This window comes from Eurosta solidaginis, chromosome 5, assembly GCF_040869045.1.
Source record: "Eurosta solidaginis isolate ZX-2024a chromosome 5, ASM4086904v1, whole genome shotgun sequence".
In the NCBI taxonomy this organism is placed as follows: domain Eukaryota; kingdom Metazoa; phylum Arthropoda; class Insecta; order Diptera; family Tephritidae; genus Eurosta; species Eurosta solidaginis.
The window spans coordinates 146,684,239-146,709,524 of record NC_090323.1 but is presented as its reverse complement, the minus strand read 5'-3'; the positions used below and the strand labels follow the sequence as shown (position 1 = coordinate 146,709,524).

Sequence of the window (25,286 nt, the reverse complement as noted above, 5' to 3'; positions counted from 1 at the left end):
TTTGCAGTGGCTGCTCAGAAAGCGGTCCAATAAAATTTTTCAGACACTTAATTTTAGCGCTGGATGACTCGATGAACACTTCCCGCTCCATAGTTGAATACAAGGTGCTCGCAAGGTGCCAGAACTGAGACCTCGGAATACGCCGATCAGTATGGTAATTTAAAACCTTGCCAAAGCGAAATAGAAGGGATCGTCTTGTCATAAAGAAGCGAGTTACCTTTAATTAAGTAGGCGAAAGCCGAAGTAACCCGAAAGTTGCGGACGGTGACTTGTGCATTGACAGAACCCTTTCTATTCAACTCGCGCCGGCGTAAGCGTGAAAAAACTGAATTTTTAGCTAACGCCTCCATTAAAAAACAATGATTATTTGACCCATCAGTGAATAGCTCTGGCTGTTGTTCAGCTGATGTTTGCTTGCTATCGATCAGCTGACAACTGCGCCTTTCTCTGATTAACTGTAGTGCAATTGTAGGCGCAAGCGAAATGGGAGTCATATAATTGTGATTCTAAGTCAGAAGGCGGCAAGCAGTGAATCAACTGTTCGCCCTCAATTCAAAAGTATTCTTATTATCGTTCGTTTAGTAGTCGCTGAGCATTTGGCGCCGTAACGCCGATTATGTTCGTCCCTTGAAATATTGACAAATCTGGTCCATGTTTCACTATTTGCCAACCATTTGTTCTCAAACGATCTTCGCTGAACAACAAAACATTATGCATCAAGTGATTTGCGCGAGGAGGGTGGAGCCGTGTGTAGAAGTCCACAAAATTGGGGAAAGCTTCTGACCGCCATTCACCTGGGAATGGCCAGAGCGATTCTTTTGCATGCGGTTCAAGCAGCTCACTACTGCCGGTCGCTTGCGGCCAAGTATCCTCTGGGTAGCGGGTGTTTAGCGCTGAGCTAATGTGAGAATGCGACAACCTGGCTAGGCCACTTTGACATAATCGATGAAAGGGCTAGCCGGGGGGATCTCATCGGCAGCGTTACAGACGCCTCTAAGTGCGGCTGCAAGCGGGCGTCTGTCTTGGAGCAAGCGGCTCGCTATATAAACATGCCAAGTAATATTGTCACCGCCGCTGAGCGGGTTGTGCGCTGGGCTTGGGACCCGACACGTAAAACCATAATCCAATGAAATATAAAAACAAGCCTCGGATAAATACACTCTCTATTGATGACGACCATGGCAAACGTTGGAGGACAATGAATTGAGGGCATGCACCTGGAACATCCGCTTCCTGAATGGGATTGGTGCAGATGCCCGGCTGCTTTATTAGATCGGTGTACTTAGAAAGTTATCCGTCTGAAGTCTACAACCTTAGGAGCAATCTGCTTCCATCGGTACAAATCCCGCATGCTAGGACATCTCACTTCAGAAGTTTTTATACATACACGTCGTGCAAAATGTTCAACACTCTCCCTACTTCTGTACAAGTTATAAGAAATCTTAACCTATTTCAAAATAAAATAAAAATGTATCTGATTAGTTTTAGCCACTACGATCTAGAAGCCTTGCTGAGGACGTTGTTGTAAGTCATATGTAACTTTTTTAACTATATCAACTGTTTCTCTATCGTAATCTTAACTAATTATCTGAATTATTATGAGTTTATTCTATAATATTATTAAAAACTATACACCCCACACTGAAAAAGAATTTTAATATGTGAACTGGCATTTAATACTATTTTAAAAATTTAATATAAAAAATGTCATGTACCTTTCTTATGCTATAGAGTAATAGAATGGGCTCTTTCAATATTGTAATTTATTTAAAATATGCATTAAGAAATGTTTAATAAATAAATAAATAATAAAAAAAAAATAATGTCCTCGTCAAAGCAAAATCTGACATCACCGTCATCCAAGAAATGCGTTGGACGAAGCAAGGCAGAAAGAAAATCAAAAATTATGACATTTATTGGAGTGGCCATACGAATAAGCGCAGTTTCGGCGTCGGATTCGTGGTGGGAGAGAGACTTTGTCGCCAAGTTCTGGCGTTCACACCTGTGGACGAACGTCTCGCCGCTATCCGAATAAAAGCAAATTTTTTTAATATATCATTCATCTGCGCCCATGCGCCGCCAGAGGAGAAATACGATGAGGTGAAAGACACTTTTTATGAACAATTAGAACGCACATACGAGCGCTGCCCCCGTCACGATATAAAAGTCGTGCTTGGTGACTTTAACGCCAGGGTGGGCAAAGAAGGTGTTTTTCGCCCTACAGTCGGAAAGTTTAGCCTACAAAATGAAACGCATAAAAAGATACATCAAGCTACATGGCTGTCTCCTGATCGAAATACTCGCAATCAGATCGATCACGTTGTGATAGACGGACGGCATGCCTCCAGTGTTTTAGATGTGCGCACGATCAGAGGACCTAACATCGACTCGGACAATTATCTCGTTGTAGCCAAAATACGCACCCGCCTCAACGCGGCTAAAACCAGGGAACAAAAAAAAAACAAGGAAAGTTAGACGTCGAAAAGCTTCAATCACAACAGATTGCCAATGATTTCGCAACTCGACTCTCACACCTGCTCTCTGAGAGCACAACTCATCCTGAAGGAATACAGGAGCACTTCGTACTGCCGCCGAGGAAAAAACTGGATACCGCCGACCACGAAAAAACAACTGCTACGATGAAGAATGCCGCGTTGCAGCTGAAAGAAAAGACGCTGCCTACAGGGCTACGTTAAAAGCGAGCGCGACAAGAGGAGTGTATGAATGCTATCGTGAGTTGCAAAAGGAAGCGAGACGCCTTTTCAGGAAGAAAAAATCTGAAGCAGGAAGACGAGAGTGCGAGGAGCTTGAGCCGCTAGCCACCAGGAATAACGCCCGAAAATTTTACCAAAAAATATGGCGACAGACGGAAGGTTTTAAGACCGTGGCAAACTCATGTAGTAACGAAAACGGCGACCTTGTAACCGATGTCCAGTGAGTGCTCAGATTATGGAGGGAACACTTCTCTGTTCTCCTAAATTGAGGCAGCAATTCACCGCGCAGTGATGAAGAACCCGATCCCGCAACCGATGATGATGGAACATATGTTCCCCCGCCCGATTATGACGAAGTTAGAATTGCAATAACCAGATTGAGAAACAACAAGGCCATGGGCGGTGATGGGTTGCCTGCGGAGCTATTCAAGTACGGCGGCGAGGAGTTGGTAAGGCGCATGCAGCAGCTGCTTAGCAAGATATGGGCGAAAGAGTGCATGCCCGACGGTTGGAATCTAAGTGTTCTTTGCCCAGTCTACACGAAGGGGATACTGCAAAATGCACCAACTATCGTGGAATCGGCCTTCTTAATATCGCATATAAGATCCTTTCAATTGTATTGTGCGAAAGATTGAAGCCCACCGTGAATCGGCTGATTGGACCTTATCAGTGCGGCTTCAGACCTGGTAAATCTACCATCGACCAGATTTTCACAATGCGCCAAAACTTGGAAAAAACCCGTGAAAAGAGAATCGACACACATCACTTCTTCGTCGCTTTAAAGCCGCCCTCGACAGCACGAAAATGAACTGCCTATATGCCGCTATGTCGGAATTTGGTTTCCCCGCAAAACTTATACGGCTGTGCAAAATGACGTTGAGCAACACCAGCAGCTCAGTCAGAATTGGGAAGGACCTCTCCGAGCCGTTCGAAACTAAACGAGGTTTCAGACAGGGAGACCCTCTATCGTGCGATTTCTTTAATTTGATGCTGGAGAAAATTATACTAGCTGCAGAACTTAATCGCACTGGAATAATATCCTATAAAAGCGTGCAATTACTGGCATATGCTGATGACATCGATATCATCGACCTAAACACCCGCGCTGCTTACTCCAAATTGAAAAAAGAAGCGGTAAGGATGGGTTTGATGGTGAATGAGGACAAAAAGAAGTACCTGCTGTCAACAAGCAAAGAGTCAGCACATTGGCGCCTTGGCAACCACGCTACTGTTGGCAGCCATAATTTCGAAATAGTAAAAGACTTCGTTTATTTGGGAACCAGCATCAACACTAGCAACAACATCAGCACTGAAATCCAGCGATGAATCAATCTTGCCAATAAATGCTACTTTGGACTAGGTAGGCAATTGAAAAGTAAAGTCCTCTCTCGGCGAACGAAAATCATACTCTACAGGTCACTAATCGCACCCGTCCTGCTATATGGGGCAGAAGCATGGACCATGACAACAACAGATGGAGCGGCTTTGGGAGTGTTCGATAGAAAAGTTCTTCGAAAGATTTATGGACCTCTACGCGTTGGCGATGGCGAGTGCCGAAGAAGATTTAATGATGAGCTGTACGAGCTATACGCAGACATCAACATAGTCCAGCGAATTAAAACGCAGCGGTTGCTCTGGCTAGACCATGTGATGCGAATGAAAGATGATGCTCCGGCCCAGAAAGTGTTTCTATCGGAACCCGCCTATGGAAGCAGAGGTAGGGGCGGCCCCCATTCCGTTGGAAGGACCAGGTGGAAAACGATTTAAACTCCCTTGGTGTGACCAATTGGCGCCGGTTGGCGGAGCGAAGGAGCGACTGGCTTGCCTTGTTGGACGGCCATAACCGTTTAGACGGTTAAGCGCCAATTAAGTAAGTAAGTAAGTAAGATTTGCGCGACCATTGCATTCTCACTAACACAGCAGCAGTTTCTTTCTGCCGACGTCTGCTCTAAGTTACAGATTTATGAGATATCTCAGCAAAGAGAAAGTAGGAAAGGTTTTAAGTGGAGAAAAATGAGGGAAATCAGAGAAGAAAATAAGAGATTGCAGAGGAAAGGTAAAGAATAAAAACTTCCTGAAGTTCTTTCATAATTATTCAATTTGTTGTTAGCATTTGTCGATTTGTTATCGAAAAGTTATCGATTTCGTATTCGATTAACGTCGACTAGTTGGTTTGTTACGAATTAATACCGAAAAAACATCAGTAGAGAATCGATGACACATCTGTAGCTCGTCGATAACAGCCAATGCAATGAGAAACCGATGCGGATAACAAGCCGATTCCATACCAAAAACGCGAAAAAAAAATTTTTTTTTTTCAAAATTTTCGAGACTTTCTCGAGATTAGCTACAAATTTAGGGGCCGACTTTTGCAAATTTTCTATATCGTATGATAACCAACTCAGTCTAGCGTACATACATAAATAACGATGTACATATATAAATATTTTGTTCGAGTCTGTTGTTTTCTAATTCATTCTTTCGTCTTCAACGACTTCTCCGAACTCATACCTGTCTAGCAGTTTTTCTTTATAAGTAGGCATTTGCCTTCCCATTATTATAAGCTTACCATTAAGCGTACAAATGGAAGATATAAAACAATTTTAATTTGACCACCTTTTTTATTGTCCGAATTTTTTTGATCGTATATTTTCCTTAATTTATTTGTACATTTCTGTTAGAAAACTGATTCCCTCGTAGCACAATTAAGGTTGCCCTCATTTCGTTCCTCTTGTTATGTTTTTTCCGCATTATTATTTTATCATAAAACACTTTTATTTGTTATTTTTTTATGATTCTGGCCAAGACTGTCCTTTTTTAAGCGTCCTTACTTAAATTTGCATTTTTATCCTTTCAAGTTTTATTTTTACTTACAAAAATTGCTTTGCCACCTTTGCTACGCATTATTTTGTTGTTTTACTTACTTTTAGTTAAACGTGTTTGTAAAGTCAAGCCCTTTTAGCTGCTCAGCCATTTGAATATATTTAGACATCGAAAGTTGGAGAAAGGTATGTGTGCAAAATTTCCTACTCTTTGGTAGAAATTAAGAAACGATTCGTATTCATACACTCAAAAAATAAAAATAAAGGTTAGGTTAGCTTGAACTGGTCGGTCCATGAGGACCTCACATAGACTGATTGAGCTCGTAGTGTTACCAAAAGTTTGTTTTAACGACCAAATTGAAAAACCCTATCAAAAACCAGGACCTATGTTATACAAAAGCACCGTCCTCTTGGCAAATACCAGAAGCTTCCTAGGACTTAAGTCACTTGCTGCTTCTAGATCTGACAGCTGTATAACTCCTAATAGCTGGAGTCTTAGCCTGACAAGTGCAGGGCACGCACTTCCTACATCTGCTATCACTGACCAAGCCTAATTTAAAGGCATGTGACGCCAGAAGGCAGTGTCCAGTCAGAATACCCGTCATGAGTCTACAGTCCCCTCTTTTTAATGATAGAAACAACTTTATTAGTCTAAGGTTGTAAGACCTACACATAATCTTCGACACTTTACAGCCCCGTGCTTGAACCCACGCCTTTCCTGCTTGGTCGATCATGTGCACCTCTCGCCTTCGCTCAATCTCGCCCAGTCTAATTGGGGCGTCTACGAAGCAAGCTTCAAGGGATGCGCCCTTTTTAGCTAGTTCGTCCGCTTTTTCATTCCCATCTATTTCCATATGCCCTGGGACCCAATATAGATGTATGCTTCTCCCTGTCCCGATTCTCTCCAGAGACTGCTTACACTCTAACACGCATTTAGATGATCTGCTATGCGAGATTATTGACTTAATTGCTGCTTGACTGTCAATATAAAAGTTAACACGGTTGCAGTTTAAGCTATTCTCTTCCAGGGTTTCTACTGCTTTGGTTACGGCTAATATTTCCGCTTGAAAAACGCTACAGTAACCCGGCAGCCTGTAGGATCTGCTTATTTCCAGATCAGCATAGTATACCACAGACCCTACTCCTTCCACTACTTTGTAACCATCTGTGTACACATGTATCGCCTCGTCCGCCATTTGCGCACCTTTGCGCCAACCGTCCACCTCTATTGTGGCCTTGTGATCTCCCTCGAAGCGCAGGTAGGGAATCAGGTAGTCTGTTCGTCTTGTGATTGATGACGCTATACTACTATGGCCATATGGTTGGCGCTAAAGCTGCCCCGAGGCACCGAGCCTGGTTGCAGTTGTTAATGCTATGTTCTTTGCCATAAGGTCTACAGTCGGATTATGCAGAATGGCATACAGTGCAGCCGTCGGGGTTGTTTTCAGGGCTCCCTTAACGCTAAGCATTGATAGTCTGCACACCCCCTCTAATTTTTTGGTTGCTTTTTGTGTGGCTTTCCACTAAACAAGAACTCCATAATATAGAATAGGGCTTACATTCGCTGTAAGAACCCAATGAGAAAGAGAGGGCGATAAGCCCCACGCACACCCCAGCATTCTTTTACATGCATAAAGTGCAGTTGAGGCCTTCTTCACCCTCTCCTCCACGTTGAGCTTCCGTGACAGCTTACTGTCTAGGATGATGCCTAGATATTTTGTGCAAGGTTTCTCCTGTAAGGTCACCCCTCCTAAATTAGGCCTGGTCCAATTTGGGACCTTGTACCTCTTTGTAAACAAGACCATATCCGTCTTCTCCGCATTGACATTCAACTGGACATTAAATTCCCAGGTAGGAGTATCCCGAAGCGCGTGATCCATCAAGGAACTAATCGTTGGAAGGCAATTTCCACTTATGACAATTGCAACGTCATCTGCGTAAGCCGCAAGTTTTACGGGTCCCTCATCGAATCGCCTGAACCGTTGATTTATGACCAGCGTCCACAGCAGAGGTGATAGCACCCCTCCCTGCGCCGTGCCCCTGTCCACTGATTTCGTGGCCTCGTGCATTCCCCATTGTGATGTAATCTTTCTGCAATTTAACATGCAACCGATCCATCTGATTAAGGCAGGATGTACTTTAATGTAATTAAGACCATCCATAGTCGCCCATTTAGAAACATTATTGAAAGCTCTGCAATGTTCAAGAAGACTCTTAGAGCATATTCCTAAAATTCCAGGGATTTCTCTGTGCTTATTACCATCCTATGCAATGCGGTGTCTACCGAGTTGCCTTTGGTGTACGCATGCTGTATTTTGGAGAACAGTTTTTCATCCACGTTGGGCTTTATGTACACATCTGTCAAAGGTCTTGAGCAGAAACGATGTTAAGCTAATGGGTCTATAGTCTTTGGGATACACGTGACCGATCTTCCCCGCCTTTGGTAGGAAAACTACACGAGCAGTTCTCACCCATCGAATATTATTGTAAGCCATTCCACGACCGCCCTACTTGGAACTTGTAGCATGGCCGGGAATATACCATCTGGGCCCGGCGATTTAAACTTAGAAAACGACTTCACTGCGCATTCGATCGTGGTACCAGTCAACAAGCCCGGTACTACCCGCTCTGTTATTGAGTTGTGAGTGATGTCTGCTGGCTCTTCTAAACCGTCCTTCAATGGGAAATGTGTGCCGCAAAGCACCTCAAGGGATTTCCCACTATTACGTGACCATTCCCTGTTCTATTTCTTTATTAGTCCCTGGACCATGCTTGCCCTTGCTAGGACTGTTTTCAACCGTGCTGCTTCGCTGGAGCACTCTATGTCCGTACATAAACTTTCCCATAAAATTCTCTTCGCCCTGTAAATTTCACGCTTGTAGATCCTCAGTAGATCCCTGTACTTGTCCCGACACGCTTCGCTTTCCGCGGTCTTTGAGAGCTTAAACATTCCTTTTACCTGTCTTCTTAGAAGACTCAGCTCATTGCTCCACCATGGCGGCGCTGCTTTTCCTCTAAATCTTCTCAGAGGGTAAGCTTTGTTATACGCAGTCATAAGCTTATTTGTTAGGAATTCATTGGATTCCTCCAGTTCCTCCACATTGGGAACCTCTTTGGGTCGTCCAGTTTTGTTTCTACCTGTTTCTAAAATTTAATCCAGTTCGCTGACCTAAGGTTTCTAAAGGTTCCCACCTTCTCTAACCTCTTTAGGGGGATGCTGGAGCTGATATGCGTATCGTCGGAGAAGGATGGTCTATCAAGAACCATCCAATCATCCCTCGATATATCACGCTCGGAGTTCAATATAATATCCAGAACATTGCGGAATGTTGGACCAATGTATGTAGGGACATTTTCCCTGTTGGCTATCTGCAAATTGGGTTGCAGGATGTAACAAAATAGAGATCCCCCTCTCTCGTTCGTATCTGCTCCTCCCCACGCATTGTGGTGCGCATTTTCATCTGCGCCTTTGACCCACCGCCCTTCCTCCTGTACTAGCCTTTTGCCCTCCATCGGTGGAAACTCCGTAGCATGGGCTATGTAGTAGGATGTCAGGATAAAAACCTGCTTGTTAGTTTGCTCAACTGCCACCACTACTAGGTCCTCAGTAATGTAATTAGGCAGCATATGTTAATGCATCTGTTTCCTTACCATTACTACAGCTCGCACCCGTCCTTCCGTTTGCGCATAGTATACGCCAAACCCGCGTGCGCTAAGTCCAGAAACCTTTCATCCCGATGAGAGCCACGGCTCCTGGATCAGCGCCATGTCAAACGAACCCTCTTCAAGGGTAAGGAGGACTTCGCTCGACGCCACTTTACTGTGTTGGAGGTTTATCTGTAGGACTCGCAGCACCATTGGGCTGTTTGTCCTCCTCCAGCACCTTCGTCATGACGTCGTTGTCTCCTCTTGTCCTTTTCGTTTAGAGTATTCGAGCCCCCTTCAGCCTCTCGTTACTGTTGCGCCGGGTAATACTCTGTGCGAGTCACAACACCATTTGGCGGTTTGTCGTCTTCCAACACCTTCGTGGTGACGTCGGCTACCTCCACCTGTCTTTTTTCTCTCAGGCTTTCGAGGTCCTTTTCGACTTCGCCCACCTCTAGCGTGTTAGGGTTTTTATCCTAGGGACTTCTTTTCCTGAGTCGCATGTAAATTTTGCCTATGCCAAAGGACATTTTGCTGCGTGTACAATATATCCTCCGCCTGCTTGTTTATTTGGAAGATGTAGATCTGGCCTTTCTCCGTAGGCCGAGATACTTTTAGTACCTTCCAATCCTGTGTCGGTATGTTCGGATTCTGATTCTGCAGAAGTCGCAGTGTATCCTCTGACTTCATCACGAATGGTATCCATACCTTAACTTTTGGTACCGTGGGGATTTGCGCTTTATCCACCACCTCTAACCGCGGGTTCGTGCCTTGCCTTTGGAGGTTTGGAACCACTTCCTCCAGCCACCACAAGCTCGCGATGTTGTCGCACGCTATCATCTTCTCACCATTATACCATCCCCCAGAATCAAAGGTTGGAAGGGGCTTACTTGGTTGTTCCCACATCATCTTAAGCACTAAGCTAATAAGATCCTTTTCTACAGATATCCACCTTTCAGTAGTCATCTGTCCGAAAGGACTGCTACGATCAACCAGCGCCACAGTCAACAACTGCTTTGCCATATTACTCATCTTCTCTGGAAAAGCCGGAGTCTTAGTGTTAACTCCCTTTAACACCTCCGAGAAAGCCGGACTCTTTGCGTTATCTCCCTTTGGCTTATCTCTTATTTCCGTTGTTCGAACTTCTCTCCGACTCGCACCTTTCGAGGAGTTGGTACCTCGTAATTGGGGCCCATGTGTCTTACAGCCTACTTGTCTTGTTAGAAACAGAAGAATAAGCAATTAAAGATTTCAAATCAGTTTGACGTAAATAAACTAAACAAATTCAAAATCCCCCAACTAATCTAATTCTAATAAAAATATAAGTATATTTAAAACCACTAAATTGTAAAAATGAAAAAATTCGTAATAAACCTTAACCCCCTAATTTTAATATAATTCCTGCTAAAATTATTGAACCTGAAACAGGAGCCTCCACGTGAGCTTTAGGTAATCATAAATGACTGGCCTGCCTCGCGGCTCTGGGACTGGGTCCTTTCTGTCTCTTGAAACAATTGTCACCTTCCGCCCAACGTTGCCTCTTCATTCTGCCTTCGACCTATTTCTACCGCCTCATGGGCCCATTCTAAGCGGTCGATATCCACTTCTGTTGGGTCGACCACTGCTCACAAACGTTGTACAATTCTTAGAGCTGCACGATACTGCCAGAGAGCTCTTTTACTTCCTCTGCTCCGTACCCTTCTCCACTCTTCTACTGCTTTTTCATTTGTGTCATTCTCCAACACGGAGTTCATTGAATCACCACTACTCTCGCTCCGCGAGTCCGACGCATCGCTTAATGCGTATTTGTCGTCCTTGGCTTGCGACTCAGTCCTCCTCTTATCATTGTCCTTATTACAATTAGGTAATGAGTCGTTTATCTTGGTCGTACGACCACCTGCCCGACGAGGCGGGCTCAGCGGTCCAGTATTATATACGGGGAAACAACCATCAGCCACAGCAGTGCCCCTTACTGTGGTAAGGCCATCAATACTTCTCGAAGTGGCCCGGTATCGGGAAGGCTCCGTTCGAATACAGCCGAATTTATCCCCTGGCTTCAAATCGTCCAATAGGCACGGTCCGCATAACACCCTGGGTTAGGGGGTTGGCAGTTCTTGGTCATCGACATCCCACCCCCTTCCTATGAGGCGAAACGGCGTAGATGTCAGTCCTAAATAGCTCCACCTCATAGTCGGGCGCCATGGAGTTCGGGTAAGCCCTCACACGAACGACAAGGTGCCTACCCTAGTGAGGGAAATAAAAAATGAAAATAAAAATAAAAAATTCATGAAAACGAGAATCGTAGCAGTTGGCAATCTACTGAACGGCTTCATTCCTCCAACGTCTTCGAGAATCCAAGATGATCTGCATTTGGAACGTCATTCAATTCAAAAAGAACGTAAGCAATTTTCCCCTCATACAAAGTTCAGTTTCCTCTAACACTGAACATCCCCTCTCCCATATTCGATGCAAGCAACCGAATGTATGAATTGGCAACAAGACTCCTTGCTAACATCTCTTCTCTATTGGGTCGTTCGTTTCGTGAAAACCCTTACATCACATATGTCAAATCTACGTCTTCTAGCTTACACTTTCTTTGTTTCTCCATATCACATTCTTCCATATGCGTTATTGACATAAACCGAATATCAATAATGTCTTCTTTGGCCTCAGCTTACGAAAAGTGTTTACATATGAAATGACATGGCCTACGTGACATTGTGTAAGCGTTTCCATGGGTGCTAGCTCTGCGATGCTCAACCGAAAAGTCCTAGACTTGTATTATGTGCACAGCTCCAGGAAACTAATTAATTCATGCAGATTCTGTTGTCTTTGAAAGTCCTCTACAGCTTCTATCTCTTCATTCGCGGTGCAGATGCCCTCTTTCATCAATCTATGGCCCAAGTAACTTACTTCCTTTTTAAACAGTGAATACTTTTTGATGCTTTGTTTTAGACCAGCACCAGCTCCTGTTCAGAAAACTTCCTCCAAGCTCTCTTGATGTTCCTCAAAGTTCTTTCCCAATACAATGATACATATCTTCAAGGTGTACCAAACATGTTTTTAAATGTAGCCCTCTCAGTATCTGATCAATAGGTTGCTAACTGTAGCGGGTGCATTACATAGTTCAAAGGGCATCACTTTAAGTTGCCAAAGACCATATCAGACACTGTAAGCTGCTTTTTCCTTGTATTCTTCCTTCATTGCCACTTACCAGTAGGGACACTTGCGGCCACCGTGGTGTGAGCCACAGTTCAAATCAAGTGTGGAACACATTTCGCACCAGAAAAGTAATTCAGAGTGTCATCAATTCTCCGTTACGGCGTTCAACTTCCGGTAGTCTACACAAAACTTAATTTTTTTATTCTTCTTTTTCACCTGTACTACCTGTGAGCTCCATAGATCAGCTGATGATTCGATTACGCCACATTCGCTCATTTCTTCTATTTAGCTCACATTTTCCCGCTTGGCCAAAGTAACACTACAAAGAGCTTATCTAATTAGACTTGCATCACAGCAGAGCGCATATGTAGTTACATAAATACAGATATATATGTATATAGCCAAAGCCAATATGAATTAAATAAATAAATGTAAGGCGCGATAACCTCCGAAGAGATCTAAGGCCTAGCTTCTCTTCCAATATGCGTCGTGCTCCTCTAGGTTTTCCCTACAAATTGGCCGGACGGGACCTACATGTTTTATGCCGAATCTGAACGGCATCTGAAGGCAGATCAGTTTTCACTGAGAGATTTTCATGGCAGTAATACACTCGGAGCGCTTGCCAGACACTGCCGAGGGGTAACTCCGCTTAGAAAAATTTTCTTCTAATTGAAACCCCTTATTTCTAAAATTTTTGATGTTGCTTTGCCCGGGGTTTCAACCCAGGGCATACGGTGTGGTAGGCGGAGCACGCTACCATCACACCACGGTGGCCGCAAATGTCCCTACTGGTAAGTGGCAATGAGGGAAGAATACAAGGAAAAAGCAGCTTACAGTGTCTGATATGGTCTTTGGCAACTTAAAGTGATGCCCTTTGAACTATGTAATGCACCCGCTACAGTTAGCAACCTATTGATCAGATACTGAGAGGGCTACATTTAAAAACATGTTTGGTACACCTTGAAGATATGTATCATTGTATTGGGAAAGAACTTTGAGGAACATCAAGAGAGCTTGGAGGAAGTTTTCTGAACAGGAGCTGGTGATGGTCTAAAACAAAGCATCAAAAAGTATACACTGTTTAATATGAGGTACAGAAACGAGAAATAAATAAGCAAATAATCGAGGCGGCTGCACGGGAAAGTCTAAATCTTGGGAGGAATAGGAGAACGAAGCGACTGAGTGTATACAAGCGGCGCGATCTGCACGTTATAAGTGAAGTAAGCGCTTGCATCCTGAAGTTTTACTACCATATTTATTTTCTAAATTAGATTATATATGTGTTAAAGTCTATGCTCCCTATCTTTAAAATTGTATCCTCTTATTGTGCAAAGTTTACACAAATGTACGGATATATTTGCATACAAACATAGACCACAAGCCAATTACTAAATCACATATAAATAAATTCAGTATATATACATATGTATTTTGTATGTTTGTATCTTCCAGCTGCAACAAATTTAAAAGCTTTTGTGGTTTTCATATTTCAAATAGTAGATACACTTATCTGTCTGTTTATTATCTCACAACTTGCAGTTAAATACATTTTAATCAAATTAAAATATTAAGAACTAGAAATTGTGTGATTTTAGTCAGACAGAATCCTAAGATAAACGAAAAATTAATAAACCGAAGTCACTTAAATTTTGTATCTCTCTTCTTCTTCTTGAATATGATCTTGTGTGCTATTACATGCATATTTTTGATATCAATTGAATTTAAACCTTTGTAATATAAACACTTTACTGCTTCACTTAGTAATTTATTGGCGAAAAACATAAATTTATTTATTCAAATGTAGGGAGCTTAAGACGTTTTGTGATAATTTAGCAGGTCGAAAGAGTTTCGTACTCGTTCTAAAGTCTCAAAATTAAAGGCGTTTCTATGGTTTCCCACATACAATTTCATTAAAACATAGCACATGCGATGAGCACGACACCATGCGAGTTAACTGATTGTGGTTCAGATATTATAATTTTGTTATGTAAAAATCTTTGCTCGCGATATGAAGGAATGTGGTTGTATTTACGACAAAGACACTCCCCGAAGGTTTTGTGGACTGGTATCGATGTTGATGGTCCTTTGCCGGATATAGATCTGATACGTTCCGGTAAAAAAGCACAATTAAGTTACTAGCCCAACCATCTTTGGAACGATTTGTATGACCACATTAAACTTTCTGGGCCATTGGTGAGGTTGACAATTGGGTTGCGGAAGCTATAAAGCTTTGTATTGCGCTTATCAACGCGCTGAATCCCCGGTATGAAGGCATCATGAACGTAAGCGTAAGGTCTAAATGTAAGCGTAAGAGTAGTCTTTGTAAGTGCTGTGCTATTTTGGGATTTATGTGTGTATGTAGAGTGTAAATGCAGGTGTAGTGTGAAATATTTGTATATGTCTATCCGAGTACTAGATAGTGTTTATTCGTAGGTGTAGTATGTAATATTTGTATGTTGTATGGAATAATAAAGAATGACAGCGTAAGTATAGTCCCTACACTGTAGAGTTATGTGGGAGCAAGGTACATGGAAGAGTTGATATGAGCGAATTACACACCAAAACAAGGCAAAAGTGTCACCTACATACATAAATATTAAAATTTATCGATTTTGTTTTAAAAAATGAATCGATTTACCACCGAAAAGTCGGAGCGCAACCAACTTGTTATCGGCATGATAATGATTTATAAATACCGACTCATCGGTTTATTGTAAAACACATACATTCAAAATATCAATATAAAATCGATGACTCACATATAATCCTCGATATCAAGCCATGTGTTTCTACTGCTTTAGTTACGGCTACTACTTTCGGAAAGATCTGTTTATTTCCCGATCAGCGTATTACTCTGGAACCTGTATATCGCCTGTTGTTGTTGTAGCGATAAGAACACTCGCCGAAGGTCTTGGGGAGTGTTATCGATGTTGATGGTCCTTTGCCGGTACGTTCCGGTAAAAAGCCCGACCATCTCGGGAACGATTTGTTATGACCGCATGCGACCTTCTAGGTTATCCCGCCTTCCCACCCCCTAGACCCTGAAAGGGTTGCGCTAAACAACCCCTTAAATTATTTGGTATTTTAGTCGCCTCTTACAACAGGCATATATATCTTAGGCGGGTATATTCTTACCCCCCTAACCCGCCTCGTTTGCCATTGTGGCTCTACTAGATACACCGAAACGCAAGCAGGAAAACAGGTAGTCTATTTGTCCAATATTTGAAGACGCCATACCACTATCACCGTATGTTGTGCGCTCAAGCTGCAATTGCAGTTAATATTTCTATGTTATTCGCCACCAGGTCTACAAGTGGAATATGTGGTTTTTTCATAGTAAACGATAGGCCGTATAGTCGCTGTAAATATCCAATGACAGAGAGGACAATAGACCTCAAGTACACCACAGCATTATTTTCTATGCTTAAAGTGCCTTCAAGGCTTTCTTCACACTCTCCGCTATGTTGAGCTTCCACAAAATCTTATTGGATAGAACGATTTCTAGATACTTTGAGTAAATCTTCTCCTGCATAATTACGCCTCTTAGCACGGGTCTGATCTATCTTGAACCTTGTACCTCTTACTATCTTATCGTGTTTGTCTTCTCCACATTGTCACCAACTCGATGTTAGATGCTCAGTTATGTATATTCCGAAACACCTCACCCATCAAAGAGAAGAGCTATACGTTGGAAGGCACTTTCCACTCGTCACAATTGCAACGTCATCTGTGTGATCCGTAAGCTTGACGAGTCCAACATCTAACTGCCCGAAAACTTGGTTGATGATCAGCATCCACAACGGAGGTAATTGTACTCCGCCCTGTGGCGTGTGCCTGTTCACCGCTTTTGTGTTCTTATACAGCCCTCACTATGATGTTAATTTTCTGCAATGTAACATGCAGCTAATTTATATGGTTATGGCGGGATTAAGACCATCCATGATCGCCCGATTATAGACATTGTTGAAAGCCCCGGCAATGTTCGAGAGGACTCCTAAGGCATACTACTTATACTCCAGGGTTTTCTTTATAACTATATCCACTCTATGCAGGTCGTATCTACCGATTTGCCATTGGTGCACACGTGTTGTGTTGCGGAGAAAAATTAAATATACGTCTATCAGCTTCCCAAAGGCTTTGAGCAGAATTGATGTGAAGTTAAAGGACCTGTGGCCTTTAGGAGACATATGACCGAATTTCTTTGCCTTTGGTAGGAAACCACACGGAAAGCTATTTAAGTATGTTAAGTAGTATGTATGAAATGACTGTTGAGTTATTTAAAAAATTTTATTTAAATTCTGCGTGGACGACCCATAGATATTTATAAGTCCAAAAATTAAAGAAAATACCTGGCCCAGTAACCGTGTTTGAAGATCCGTAGTACTAGTTGTAACATTTTTGGGTTAAGAAAGCGAAAGCTTATAAAATTACAAAGATATTTACCAAGACTAAAATATGCACACATACATATCAAACCATTAAGAGACCTACTTAAATAACATCAAAAGCCGAGCAACCATTACTTGGGTTTAAGTTACAAACGCATACACAAGGAAGCGGATAGAATCTTCTATCTTTCAACATTATCCTAAAATACCGTTATTTGTATACTTGAACCCTTATCCGCTTAAAACACTCTTACAGTGTTAAAATACAATCAATTGTTCACTAATTTTCATGCCCACAGCAAAATCAAAAACAGGCTTCGTAGCAAAAACAAAGGTTACCCTGCGCTTGTGTCTGTGTAGCTCCATTCAGCATAAAAACCAAAAAGTTAAATGAAACAATGCAAAAGAATTCATCAAAGGCCATAATATATGCCTTAAATAAGGTAAAAAAAAAATATATAATAATAATTACAGTCCCACAAAAATGAATTATGGTATACATAAATATTCCAGATATGTATATATATAAAGTACATAAGTATAACAAAAGCAAAAATAATAAACTAAGTAAAGATAGCAAATTATGCGCATAAGACGACCAAGTGAATAAAAGTATGACCAAAGACAAAGAGGATCAATGAAGGTCAAAATTTTGTGGATGAAATTCAAGAAACGTAAATTGTTCAAACATAATTTGGGTATGACATGACACAAGTGAGACTAAAGACAACTTATATTGATAAAATTTGCAAGTGGGTGGGATTGGAGGAATGCGTTTAACGCCAAAGACAACAAGCAGAAATAAATTCCAAGTAAAATGTTTTTTCTAGAAAATTAAGCTAAAAAAATGCTCGGAGATGAAAAAAAAAAAAAACAAACAGAGCGTGTCTGAATTGATATATAACAAAAATGAAGCAAAGACATAAAACAATAGAATAAATCAAACAAGAGGTGAAATTGGATTAAAAGGGACGAAAAGGTCACACAGCGAAAGCATCAAAAATGTGAGACGTAAAAGCTTGAATAATAAAGCAAGCGATGAGCCTGACGAAACGTATAAATTCCAACTAAGGGTGCAAAACAGAGGTCGAGAATAACTTTTAACAAAAGTTAGAAAAATTTGGGTCAGGAAACAACCTTTTCAAATTGATGGGTTCCTTATACATCAAACATTAAAGTAATTTGAGGAGGTTTCCAAAATTTACATTTTGAAAGAAGGGTTTCTTAGGAAGAAAATAAATAAACCTCCATAGCCAATTTCAGTGCGACAAAGATTTAAAATCAGGTATAGAAGCAGTTATGAATTTTATAAAAACATTGCTTTATAATAATATTTTTTCCAGGTTTTTTTATGTTGTTAGAAAAATAACTGTTATAGAGTTCTTTAATTCTATACGAAAATAACAGTTAGTTTTGGAGTTTTTTATTTTGGTTGCATGACTATTGCTGTTTTTGAGATTTTAAAGCTTTTTATTTCGATCGGAAAATATTTGTGGCCTTTTTATTATGGCGGCCGCCGTGGTGTAGTTGTAGCGTGCTCCGTCTATCATACCGAAAATCTTGGGTTCACGGCGCGGGCAAAGCAAAATCGAAAAATTCAGAAACAAATTTTTTCAATTAGAAACAATTTTTCTAGCGTGGTCGGCCCTCGGCAGTGATTTGGCAAACACTCCGAGTGTATTTCTGCCATGAAAAGCTTGATTTTTTAACGCAGCGCTTATTTTGTAGTTTTTTTTCGTAAACATGAAAATTAGACAACAAATAATAGCTAAAATTGTGAGGTCTCATGAAATACTAATGCGCTTCATCGCTACATTTTTAACAACTAGAATTTGTGGCATTTATGTTACGTTGTAACTGCTGGTTGAAATTGTTGACAGGATGTGGCATTTTGCCGCGTGAGATTTCAACACCGACGTTTCAATAGAATTATTTTACAAAAAGTAAAAAAAAGCTTACTTTTGAAAGAAAATGTTTTTTTTTTTGTATACCCAGAAGAATCTTTTATGAGTCTGCCTAATTTTTGTATCCCCTTTACCATCCTTCACACTACCTTTATCTAGGTTAGATATATATTTGCCTGACTTGTCCAATCTAACGACGCCTTCTCAATCGAACCAAGCAATGCATAAGCTACGCTTCAACTTTTTTGCTACCTCTTTCTTTTCCTATATTTATATCCCTCTATCCCTCTTTTTAATCGCGCAATTCTGTTGTCTTCTGTCCCTCTATCCTTTTGATTTCACCCTTGTATATTATTGTTATTTTTTCCTGTACTCTCCAACCATTAAATACGTTCTTGTTATACTCATCTTGCCCGTCAACTTCTGTAATAATTCCCTGTGACCATAACAGAAATAGAGCGTAGTGGTTAGTCCACGTCCTGACGGTATTCTTTGAGGTAGTTATGATGGGAATGGTTCTACGGCGGTAAAAGGCTTTGTGCGGTTAAAATGCTATACTGACTTGGTTGCTTCTGATGATTTCTTTCACTTCTTCCAGGCATCATTCCCTAATACGGTGATATGTCACCTGCCTCTATTGGGTATATAAAAAGTATTAAATCAAATGAGTGTGAGGGTTTGAAAGGCGCACACAGACATCTGAACTTTCAAGTATTTTTGTAGGTGGGAGTAAAAGTACATGTGTACCTACATTTGTTGCACCATGTGCTAAGGAAAACGGAAATATCAGACATTCATTGCGAATGAACGGACATACCAACACAAACACATACATACACACCTACACTCACCACAAAGGTCCACACAAATGAGCACAGAGGACCAGTAGTTAATTTACAAACAAAATAATACCTTGGCTTATTGGTGGGCAATAAGTTGGTGGACGATTTGATTTTATTAAAAGCGCTTTGCTGCTTGCATTATTTAGTGGTGAAATTGTCCGCAAAGCAAAAAGTGTTTGAAATTATTATTTTTTGTCCGTATTGAGTTTATGAATGAGAGTTGCTGGCTTTACAAAAACAAATTTACTTTAAAATGTTGTTAAGAGCTAATAGTATTGTTATGACAATGCATGACTTTTTACTCATCCACTGTTGCGTACATGTGTATGTCTATCCCTTTGCCTTGAAAGTTGTTAGATTTGTAACATTTGTTCACTTCAAGTTTGTTGCGTTGGGGGTAGGAAAAATTTTGAGGTCTCAAATTTCAAAGTTTAATTAATGGAATATCATATTCGTAAAATATGTGTTAATGTGTACATATGAATAATTTTTTAGTTTAAGCTATCTATGGAACTACTAAAAAAGGGTAAGTTTTAAATAGGCGCATACTACCGAATATACAAATCAAAATAAATAAAAGATTATTATAATGAGCGTACTAAGTAAAGGGCTAAAAGAAAAAAGTTGTTCTTATCCAAAGTAGGCGTGTAAACATCATTTTGTACATAAATATTTATTTCATGTGTGTTGGAAGCTCCGTACCTATCTCATTTGGGATAGTTAGAATCCTTGATTTTGAATCATGGCTCTGGGTGCCATCGCTAAGTCTCGCAGCTGCTGTAAATTTCATACTTCCGGATACCATATGTGAGCGAAATTTTTACCACATCCACAGATCACTGAAAATAAAGAACACGAAAAAAAGGCATTTTTATAAAATTTCACCAATTTTGTTGTGGTGATATAACTACCACTATAGTAAATAATTGCTGCTCAACCACAACAACACTGTATGCAGATAAGACAATGAATAGCTGCGCACACATTTACACTGCAGCTAAGAGCGAGCGTAGTCGGCGACATTAAACAAACTTGTACACAGCAACAAAGAGCACAGATGACATTTCTCACACATACCCTGCAGTCAAAAGCCAAAGTAGTCAACAAACATTCTAGTTCATTGACTAGAATTTTGTGGGTTTATTCATACTAATCAGCTTTTGAATAGTTCATTGACTATAATTTTGTGGTGTTATTCATACTGGTCAGTTTTAGAAGGGTTCATTGGCTATAATTTTATGGTGTTATTAATATTAGTTAGTATTTAAATAATTCATTTGACTAGAATTTCGTCTGTCGGCTCGAGGAAGTGCGCGAGTGACAGGTGACAATGCTAGATATCGTCCAAATCAACGGGCACATAAACACAAGCATGACGAGTCAACCCTCACCGTTACCTCAACAGAGGTTAAAGAAGTTATTGAAAAGGCCAAGCCATCCATATCAATAGTCCCAGACGGAAGACCTATACCGATGCCAAATCACCTGTGCCATGAGGGCATCAGTAGCCTAGGACATTTTTTCTACTTGTCGTTAAAAGCCTATGCCTTTCCAGAATAACAGAGAAAGACCGGAAACCCAGCCAGTATCTACTGATATTATCCCTTTAGTCAGTAACGAAAACGTTTAAATCCGTTATGATTCCCTCATTTAAATGAAATTGTTCGGTTATCCAGCCATAAGCATGACTTCCGTAAAGTGCATATCACTACCACCATTCTGAACTCCATTAACACTCATAACAGGACGGCGTTTACACAGTCAACCACTATGGCTATGTTTTTTCTTTATTTTTATTTATGTATTTATAATAAAATTTATTATTTATTTATAATAATATCTATTTTTTCTCTTAAGAAATTTATTTGGTCAGAACAAAAATAAATGTAAAAATTAATTTAAGTGAGTTATAGAAAAGAAACTAAAAAAAAATTATTGTTTGAAGTCTTTTTTACTTTCAAGTCTGGGCAATTTCGCACGGCTCTCTAATGTCGTCGCCATAACAGCCTCTACATTTTCCGGTATAACCCGTTTGGAAACGCTAGCTAGCAATTGAACATGTCGTTCCGTTCCTTGTATGTGTGATGGAATTTTTGGATCATTAAACGGTGGATCATCTTGATTTAAATATTCTTTCAATGTATCATACGGAATGCTTCGCGTGAATGGTGGTTCAAATACGATATTTACATCATTCAAATTGATCATTTCCGTATAACCTTTGCAATTAAAGTTTATATCTAGTTTTTTATAAACTCTTAAGTTCCATTGGCTCGTCAACATCGGTTCGATAGCGTAGAATTTTCTTGATGGCACAGTCGCGCTTTTCTTTGCTATAACCAACAACATTGATAAGAAGATATTTTCCGAATGCGCATAATATGAATTATCTTTAATTACTTGATTGACAATTTTGCGTAAACGAGGTTCTAGAAATCGTGACCAACCAATGAACTTGAAAAATAATGCACTGCCGTACACGACAGAGCTGTAATACTTGATATTGAAATACATTGGACCATAACATTTAATTATAAATTCAACCAGAATTCTTAAATTTGCATCTGGATTTTCCGTTGTCACATATAATCGCAATAATCTAGCGGCCTTGGTGAGCCACCGAGAATGTACAATTTTCCCTGGTTTGATGTTAGCCAGATCCACAGGAACCACGCCGCTAGAAATTGCATGGGCCATGTCGTATAAGTACTTCGAATCGGTGGAAAATTCAATTTTTTCTGGAGCAGGGGGCATATTTTGCAACTCAATTTTCTGGAAGCCGTCCACCATCTGAAAATATATAATAATAAAATAATTAAAAATGGTTGACAATTATAATAAATGAGTGATAGCAATAACTTACCGGAAGAGTTTCACAAGTTTCGATTTGACGGCTGTTTTCCGGTTGCCGATCTTGGTCCAGTGCTGGTTGATTTATCCAAAGCTTCAAACAAATGCCGAAACGGAAGTTCGTTGAAGTGTAGAAGGCAAACGAACCAATGCAATGGTCTTTTTAACAGCAATTCATCGTGCATGAACTCTTTGAGGCGATCGGGAACCCAGCCGCATGCACATGGAGCTGCCTTCAAATCGCATTTATATGTTCCAATGTAAAAAATTGTTTCCAGAGACTTTACATAGTCTGTAAATTGTTGGGTGTTGTTTCTTCTTTGATTTGCTCTTGATACCTGTCAAGCACTTTATTCAATTTATTAAATACACTTTTTTTCACCATTATTTCCATACTAAGTTTTTCCCAAATTCCAATCAACTTATCTTGTACTTGAATAGTGAATGATTTATGGGAAAACTTTTTTTGTTCTGTTTTAGCACGTTCGCTTAAGTAAAAATAATATCTCAAGATATCCAGATGGGTTGGTAAATTAAGATCAGTTAAATCAGTAGACACACCAAAAACAGTAACATCTTGCTTGGGTATATGACTCATTGGGTTTTCGATAGTTGTTGATGTAGTTGATTTATCTTGCGGTGTTGAGGATGGTGGATTCATTGTAAACTTTTTGATTTGGAATGGTCACTTCACTTATTATTTTTTTTGAAATATTTTTGTATCTGAAATTAGCACTTCACACTTTGAGTTCTTCACAACGACTTAATGCATTCACTAAAACTGTTGCGTTATATATGGTCTACGAGACGAGGTAATAAGAATGAAATGGTAATTTCAATTCTACCTGCTGTGTCTTGTGGTGGCTTAAAAAAAACAACACAAGCAATTTTACGATCTGCAATTGTGTCACAGTGATACCTGCATTTTTTAAAACGGTTGAATAAAAACCCACACAACTATGTTTACGACATGCAAATGCATCACAGTGATGCCTTGGTTTCAAAAGGGTTGTAAAAACGCTAATTTTTAATAATTTTTTTTTAATTTCTTTTCTATTGCTAAGTTAAATTCATTTTTTCATTTACATATGTTCTGACTAAATAAATTTCTAAAGAGAAAAATAAATTCCAAAAAGAAAAATCATAGGCATTTCGCTGATTTTTTCATGTAAAGTGCAAAACCGGCGATTTTTTGAAATGTTTGTATGGTGAACCCCCAAGGGGGTTCCAGGGGGTGTGCCACTGGCATCGGTGGGTCGGGCCTCCAAAGTTAGTGGGGGTCGGTCATACATTTGGACTCGATTGGAGCACTCTAAATGGATCAAAGTGAGATATTTCAAAATTTTCCCCTACCCAAAAGTTCGACCCAAATTGGGGGACATCAGAATTCGTTTTAGAGGATTGGTTCCTTAGGCAAATTTTCTTATTTTGATCCCTAAAATACGATTTTCACAGAGCAATGAATGATTTTTAAATCGACCCGCCCTAATACATATGTATATATATACATACCTTTTATATATATTGTAACGAATTTACTTGCAAATCCTCTTATTTGCCCTTCTGCTAAGTTCGAATTACTAAACTGTTGAATAAATAACTCCAATGTTGAATAATGGAAAAATGGCCTTTATTACAGTACTTCGCAATAACACTTATACTTTGCAACTAGCTTGCTTAGCAACCAAACTGATTGATAGCTCAAATGAAACTCTACTATTCAAAATAATACTGCTATTGCTCGCTAGATAGCGTCTTAATCGAAACTGCCCATAGCGCCTCTACCGATGATGCTTTTCTACTCTGTGATTTCCTCGTGGCATCTTCTAGGCGCTTCCAGAATTTTACTTAGTTATAAATTTCTCAGCTAAAACTACAGATGTATAATTTCTCATTTGAGTAATAATTGCTCAAATTATTGCCCTCTCTTGTGACAACTCAGATAAGATATATGCATGTGTTTGTACATTGCTTCTCCGCTGTTCGTATACGTACATATGTGTAAACGCAATTATTGATTCGTTTATGTAGATACATAATGATTGAATTATTGATGTGAATTCACGTCACTGCTTATCGGCTTAGAGATAGCAGCACCCCTTAGTTTTGCTAATATTCGTAACAATATGAAATATAATGAATAACATAAATTTGAGCTAATTTATCAATTTTCAAGTAATTTTTCAACCCAGCTGAGACTAGTATATTAAATAGTAGGATGCTGATGGAAATATCGACTATTATGTCAACTGTTATTACATTGATGCATAGACTGAGTAGTACGCCAACTGGTATGTTGATGTTGAATACACTGACTAGTAGACTGTGTCGAAAAAAAAGTTGCTAATGCCCGCCCCTAAATTTGAAGATTATTTTTTGTTAGCTGACCTAATCATGTGAAAACGACTTCATAGCTTAAAAGGACATTGAACGGAAATGTGGAGCTTCTCAAGACCAAAATAATGACATATGAATTTTAAAAATCGGTCATCAAATAACCAAGTTACAACGAAAAACCCTTTTTGGCTGTATTTCGAAACTTCAAAAAAAAAAAAAAAATTTAAAAAATGTTTCCGAAACCCTCTCAACATAATCTTCAAATTTAGGGGCGGACATTAGCAACTTTTTTTTTGTATGGGGACCAACCCAGTCTACTGACTAGTATGTCAATTGGTATGATATTGGTGTATATAATAACTAGTATGCCATCTGGTATAATAATGGCGCAAAGGCTGACTAGTATGTTAATTATTGTGAGTCTGATGGGTATGCTGACTAGTATGTCATCTGGTATGATGTTGGTGTATATAATGACTAGTTTGTCAATTGGTATGATGCTGATGCAGAGGCTGGCAATTGATATTTCCTAGGACATCGGCGTGTTAAAAATACCAGTTGGTAATATGGAAAAAGATAGAACTCATACTAGTTGAGATTTTTGGCAAACTAGTATTCTTCT

General features: G+C 40.0%; 1 pseudogene; it reads left to right on the top strand.

The window, feature by feature from the left end:
- Positions 1–1,126: 1,126 nt before the first annotated feature.
- Positions 1,127–25,286, top strand: part of LOC137254307 (uncharacterized) — a 40,841-nt pseudogene continuing 16,681 nt past the window's right edge.